The sequence below is a fragment of the Leuresthes tenuis genome, unplaced genomic scaffold, assembly GCF_036924035.1.
Source record: "Leuresthes tenuis unplaced genomic scaffold, fLeuTen1.0.hap1 SCAF_21, whole genome shotgun sequence".
Lineage (NCBI taxonomy): Eukaryota > Metazoa > Chordata > Actinopteri > Atheriniformes > Atherinopsidae > Leuresthes > Leuresthes tenuis.
The window spans coordinates 12,865,346-12,871,345 of NW_027325375.1; the positions used below are offsets into that span (position 1 = coordinate 12,865,346).

At 42.0% G+C, this 6,000-nt stretch overlaps 1 non-coding gene across 1 annotated transcript; it reads left to right on the top strand.

The window, feature by feature from the left end:
- The first annotated feature begins 3,767 nt into the window (after positions 1-3,767).
- On the top strand, positions 3,768-3,881 carry LOC140280639 (U5 spliceosomal RNA). The gene has a single exon (XR_011909577.1). It is a non-coding gene; the product is annotated as a U5 spliceosomal RNA (small nuclear RNA).
- Positions 3,882-6,000: the final 2,119 nt, after the last annotated feature.

Consider the following 6,000-nt stretch of genomic DNA (forward strand, 5'->3'; position numbering starts at 1 on the left):
GGTTGGACATTCAGACCTTGCAGCCGAAAACCTCCGCTCCCTCTTTTGATCATACATTGTCGGGCATTCGCCCCTTGTCTTACACGGTTTTTACAAACTTTAGTCAGACATTCACACCTTGCAGCTGAACCACCTCCATTCCCTGTTTTGATCATGTGTGGTCTGGAAATACTACCTTTTCTTCCCCCGTTTGTGAGTAATTATGGCTGGACATTCACACCTACTTGCAGCCGAAAAACCACCTCTCCCGCTTTTGATGATGTATTGTCCGGCATTCTAGTCTTTTCTATCACATTTTTCAGCAATTATGATCTGACATTCACACCTACTTGCAGTCGAACAGCTCTGCTCCCGCTTTTGATTATGTTTGGTTAGATATTCGAACCTTTTCTTAACTGCTTTTTTACAAACTTTGGTCGGACGTTCACACCTTCTTGCAGCCGAACACCTACGCTTCCGGTTTTGATAGTGTATATTCGGGCATACGAACCTTTTCTTACCCGCTTTTTACAAACCATGGTCGGACTTTCACACCTTCTCTTAGCTGAACAACTCCGCTCCCTCTTTTGATTGTGTACAGTCGGGTATTTTAACCTTTTCTTACCCGCTTTTTACCAACTATGATCGGACATTCACACCGTCTTACAGCGGAACACCTCCGCTCCCTCTTTTGATGATGTATGTTTAGGCATTCGCACCTTTTCTTACCCATTTTTCAGTAATTATGGGTAGACATTCACACCTTCTTGCAGCTGAACACCTCCTCTCCCGCTTATGATCATGTGCAGTTTGATATTCGAAAATTTTCTTTCATGTTTTCTAGCAATTATTGATGGACATTCAGACCTTCTTGCAGCTGAACACCTCCGCTCCCACTTTTGATGGTGTATAGTCGGGCTTTCGAGCCTTTTCTTCCCCGGTTTTTACAAATTATGGTTGGACATTCAGACCTTCTTGTAGCCGAAAACCTCCACTCCCTCTTTTGATCATACATTGTCGGGCATTCGCACCTTTTCTTACCCGCTTTTTACAAACCATGGTCGGACTTTCACACCTTTTAGTAGCCGAACAACTCCGCTCCCGCTATTGATTGTGTACAGTCGGGTATTTTAACCTTTTCTTACCCGCTTTTTACCAACTATGGTTGGACATTCACACCTTCTTACAGCAGAACACCTCCGCTCCCTGTTTTGATTATGTATGGTTTGACATTCGCACCTTCTCTCACCCGCCTTTTACTATGGTCGGCCATTCACAGCTTCCTCTCCACCATACTTGTATGGTGGGATATTCACACCCACTTGCATCCGAAGACCTCCGCCCCCAATTTTGTTGATATTTAGTCGGTCATTCGCACCTTACCCGCTTTTGGCAAACTATGGCCTTCTTGCAGCCAAACACCTCTGATCTCGCTTTTGATGATGTAAGGTTGGGCATTCAGACCTTGCTTCACCTGCTTTTCACCAAATATAGTCGGACATTCACACCTTCTTGCAGCCGAACACTTCCGCTTTTAGTGTTCTATGAGGCATTCACATATTTTTTTTCACCGTATTTTATAGATTATGGTTGGAAATTCTCACCCACTCTCATCCGAAGACCTCTCCTCCCGCTTTTGTTAATATATAGTCGGGCATTCGAACCTTTTCTTACCCGCTTTTTACAAATTATGGTCGAACATTCACACCTACTTGCAGCTGAATACTTCCGCTCCACCTTTTAGGTATGTATGGTTGGCATTTGCACCTCTTTTTATACTGATTGCTGAAGATTAAGTTGTTCTTTCTCAAACTACAAATTTTTTTTAATTGTTGAAACTTGATTTGAAGTGGATAAATAAGGAGGACAAACAGCTTTAAGTCAGGCTGATAGAAGGAATTAATTTTATAGCAAAATCTGTATTTCGTCATATGTCGAGAGATGCTTATTGCTCAAGAAGTTCTTTCTCATTCTACAAAGTACAACGTTGTTTATCGTTGAAACTTGATTAGACATGAATAAATATGAAGGACAAAGCAGTCTTAACTTGGTTTGAGTTAATGAATTCGTTTTATAGGAGAATCCGAATTCGTGCATAACTCATAAAATAGAGCTTATTTTCGGATTCCTGAAGAATGAGTCTGGTTCTTTCTCATAATACAAAGTTTGTTGTTTATTGTTGAAACTTCATCAGAAGTGAAGAAATAAATGAATGCCTATCAACAAATGTGGGATCTAAACTCTAGTGCTTCCTCTAAAATAATTTCCTTTCTCAATTTAGAAATGTGTGTGTGTAAGTCACAACACCCGTGACACCAAAACGGCTTTCTTTTCTCTACACTCTGCACTATGAGTACACACACCAAATCAGAAAGGCTTTTTTCTCTCTTTTCTACATTATGGACTGTGGGGACACAAAACCGCTCTCTCTCTTTTTTTTTTTTTATCGTGTGCCAGGGCGTTGTCTCACGTATTAGATTATGCTTAAGATACGAATGGGTTTATCAGTCACATCAGAATCCATACATACTGATCCTCCCGTAATAAAATGGTCGGATCTTATCAAACACACTTTGTTTCTTGTGACAATCAAGTCAGCGAAACAGCGTATACACGTCAAGACACTGAATCAAGTTTGCCACAAGAACTCATAAGTTTGGCAGTATTGCTCTGCCGTCAGCAATCATACACCCATTTTATTTTCGTGAGACATGTGCAAGCACCTGTTCATCTACTGTTCTATCACTATGAATTAGTGATCTATTATCAATAAGGATACTTCTACAACTACTATCAAAGTATGTCCGGACTTCTTATGTTGTCAGTTGCTATATATGAATAAGTGGGTACCTACTGACAAGCATTAAGCATGTCACACAGCCCAAACATATAACATTTCAGGACACACCACACAGTTAACAACCACAGTGAAGCGTGTCAAAGCCCAAACATGTAACATTCAACAGGACACTTACACAACACATTCAAATCAAACAGTCAGACAACATACAAGAACATATACCCCAGCCGGCATTGCTCCCTGCCTATTTTCGTACAGCACACTATGTGTGCGCACACCTTTATTCACAAACTCTTCAACTTATACTCTTTTACCGAAGCTTTTACAGCTCGATTGGCCGAATACCCTTTGATCCTATTTCGGTGAATTTGACATCTGCCTTACATATAACAGATTAGCGGTTTAGCAGTTTTAATTTAGTTTGAGTGAAGGAATTCATTTTATAGCAAAATCCGAAATCGTGAAGAACTCATGAAAGTAAGCTTATTCTCGGATTCCTGAAACTTTAGATTTGCTCTTTCTTTTACTGCAAAGTACAACGTTGTTTTTTTTGTTTAAATCTTTCTAGACATGGTAAATATTAAGGACAAAGCAGTTTTCACATAGTTTGAGTGAAGGAATTCATTTTATAGATAAAATCCCAAGAGTCTGCTGAGAAAAGAGAGTGAATGCGAAGTAGACTTTAACACGGCTATGGGAGCGAGCCGAGTGTGGGCTAACCGGGAGAATTGCTTGAAAGAAACGCGACACCGAATGAGCGATCAGAACAAAGCCTCAATACGGGATTCTCGTGGTGTTTTTGTTGCTGCCTTGTCTTTTGCACAGAGTAAAGGACAAGGCAGCCATCGAATAGGGCCCGATTGTTCCTAGTTGGTCAGCCGAGGAGCAAGGGGGGGGGGAGCAAGCGTCTCCACCAAGCAAAGCTCACCATGGGGAAGGTGGCTATGCCAACTAGCCTGATGCCCTGCTCCCGCAGTGACGGATAATCGTACTCTGGTTTCTCTTCATAACGTACAAGTCTTTCGCCTTTTACTAAAGATTTCTGTGGAGAGCAGCACTAATGAGTTGTTTCTATTTTTGGCAGGCTTTACCTTTGCGGGTGAAGCCCTTTCTGTCTGTGCAAAAGAAATCTTCTTACTGTGCAGAGTGACTTCTCTGAGTAGAGTCGCCTTACTTGTTGCGACTGTGCCGATGTTCGAAGCTGGAGTGCAAAGTTGTTGCTTGAATGGTGCTTGCTGGAGCGTGCGGGAGTGCAAAGTTATACCATTTAAAAGGGCTGAAGAGTGCTCAGTGCAGCGGGTGGGCGACACTCTGGCCACCTTGAAAACCGAGGTTACATCCACTACCAGGGGCAGCCCAAGTTCTGCCGCAAGTGTGGTGAGCATGGGCACCTGGTTGAGGCTTGTACCAAGGTGTTATGTGGGAAGAGCAGAGAAATTGGGCAAACTTTTGGAGAGTGTCCAAATGGCAGGAAATGTAATCTCTGTGGAGAATTAAATCACCTCTTCAGAGATTGCCCTAAATCTTTTGCCAACAAATTAAAGATGGTAAAGCCACAGTCAAGCCAACAAAGAGAAGGACCAAAGGTGGCAGTTGGTGAACAAAGTGAAGAGGTTGACCCAATAAATTCAAACTTCCCGCCAAAAGCTTGGATTGGAAGTGAGGAGCAAAAAGGGGAGGGGCCTGTAGAGGCCTCACCACTCAGTGTTGAAGTCTGTGAGAATTCACAGGCAGAGGGTGGAGCTACGCTAAATGAGGAGGAAGAGCAGACAGGTGAGTCTAGTGAAGATACTCACCTCCCCGAAGGTCAACAGCCGAAGAGGACGGCATCTGAGCCTCTGATTCCCCAGTGGTATCAGAGAAGAGGGGAAGGGTTAGGTCCCTTTCAGACAGTTCTTCAGTGGAAGAACCTAGAGTCTTCCCCTCCGACTCACCAAATGAGGTCTCCTTTTTAACTTCAGCTCTGCAATCAACCCTCAGGGACTCAAAGTTAAATGCAACATTGCGTCAGAGGCCAACACCGAGAGTCCGAAAAGGAAATATAGATCACCCTACTCACTTTTCACCTAAAGAAATGAAGGAAGAGCTAGTTTCCCAAGAAATAACCTGTGTGTAATTTGTTTTGATAACTTAGAAAAACGAAAATGACATACCTACTTTCCTTTATGCTTTTAATGGTTCTCACCTTCTCAACACTAAATGTGAGAAGTGTGAAATCAAAGACAAGAGCCCAGAGTATTTTATCCTTCTTAGACTCCATAAAATCAGATGTGTTTTTAATACAAGAATGTGGACTACCTTTTTTAAAAAACCATAGACAATGGGAGGAAATGTGGCCCCATTTATCGATATGGAGTGGCTCAAATCAAAATAAAAATGATGGTGTGGCCATTCTAATTAAAAATCCGCATGTTCTGGTGAAAGGTAGCACAGTGGTGAGAGACGGACGGGCACTTTTAGCACACTTGAATTTTATGGGGCAAGACTTTAACCTCTTAAATATTTATGGTTTCAATGGAAAAAATGAAAGGTATGACCTTTTAGAAGATATACAGCTTTACATGCTAGGGCAAGTACCTTTAGTTGTAGGAGGGGATTTTAACTGTATCTTGAGCAGGAAAGATAGAAAAAGAGCAGGGGTAGATTTTAAAGTGGATAAGACTTCGATTTTACTTCAGGGCATATGCAGGGATTTTAAGTTTACTGACTGTTTTAAAACCATGCATCCCAGAGAGGAGGGCTTCACCTGGTTTAGTCATGATGGCACCAGAGCCTCTCGCATTGATTATTTCTTTACTAGAGATTGCCCACCCACTGATGTTAGATTAACCCCTGTTTTCTTTTCAGACCACCTTATGCTCTCCTGCACCCTTTCACCCCCTTCTGGTGTGACGGTAGGAAGTGGTCTGTGGAAACTCAACTGTTCCCTGTTGGAGGATGAAATCATAGTCAGTCAGTACAGGGAATGTTATAAAGAGTGGCAGACCCTTCAAGACCTCTACGAAACACATGCACAATGGTGGGAAATGGTGAAGGAAACGACCCAGACTTTTTTTAAACAGCAAGGTAAACGTAAAAAAAGGAAAGAGAATAGATGTATGATGGGACTACATAAACGCTTACAGCGCTACTTTAAACTAAATCAGTGTGGCATAGACTTTAAAGAAGAAATCAAAGATGTCAAAAAGGAAATGTCAGTTTTAGCAGAAATAAAGAGTAAA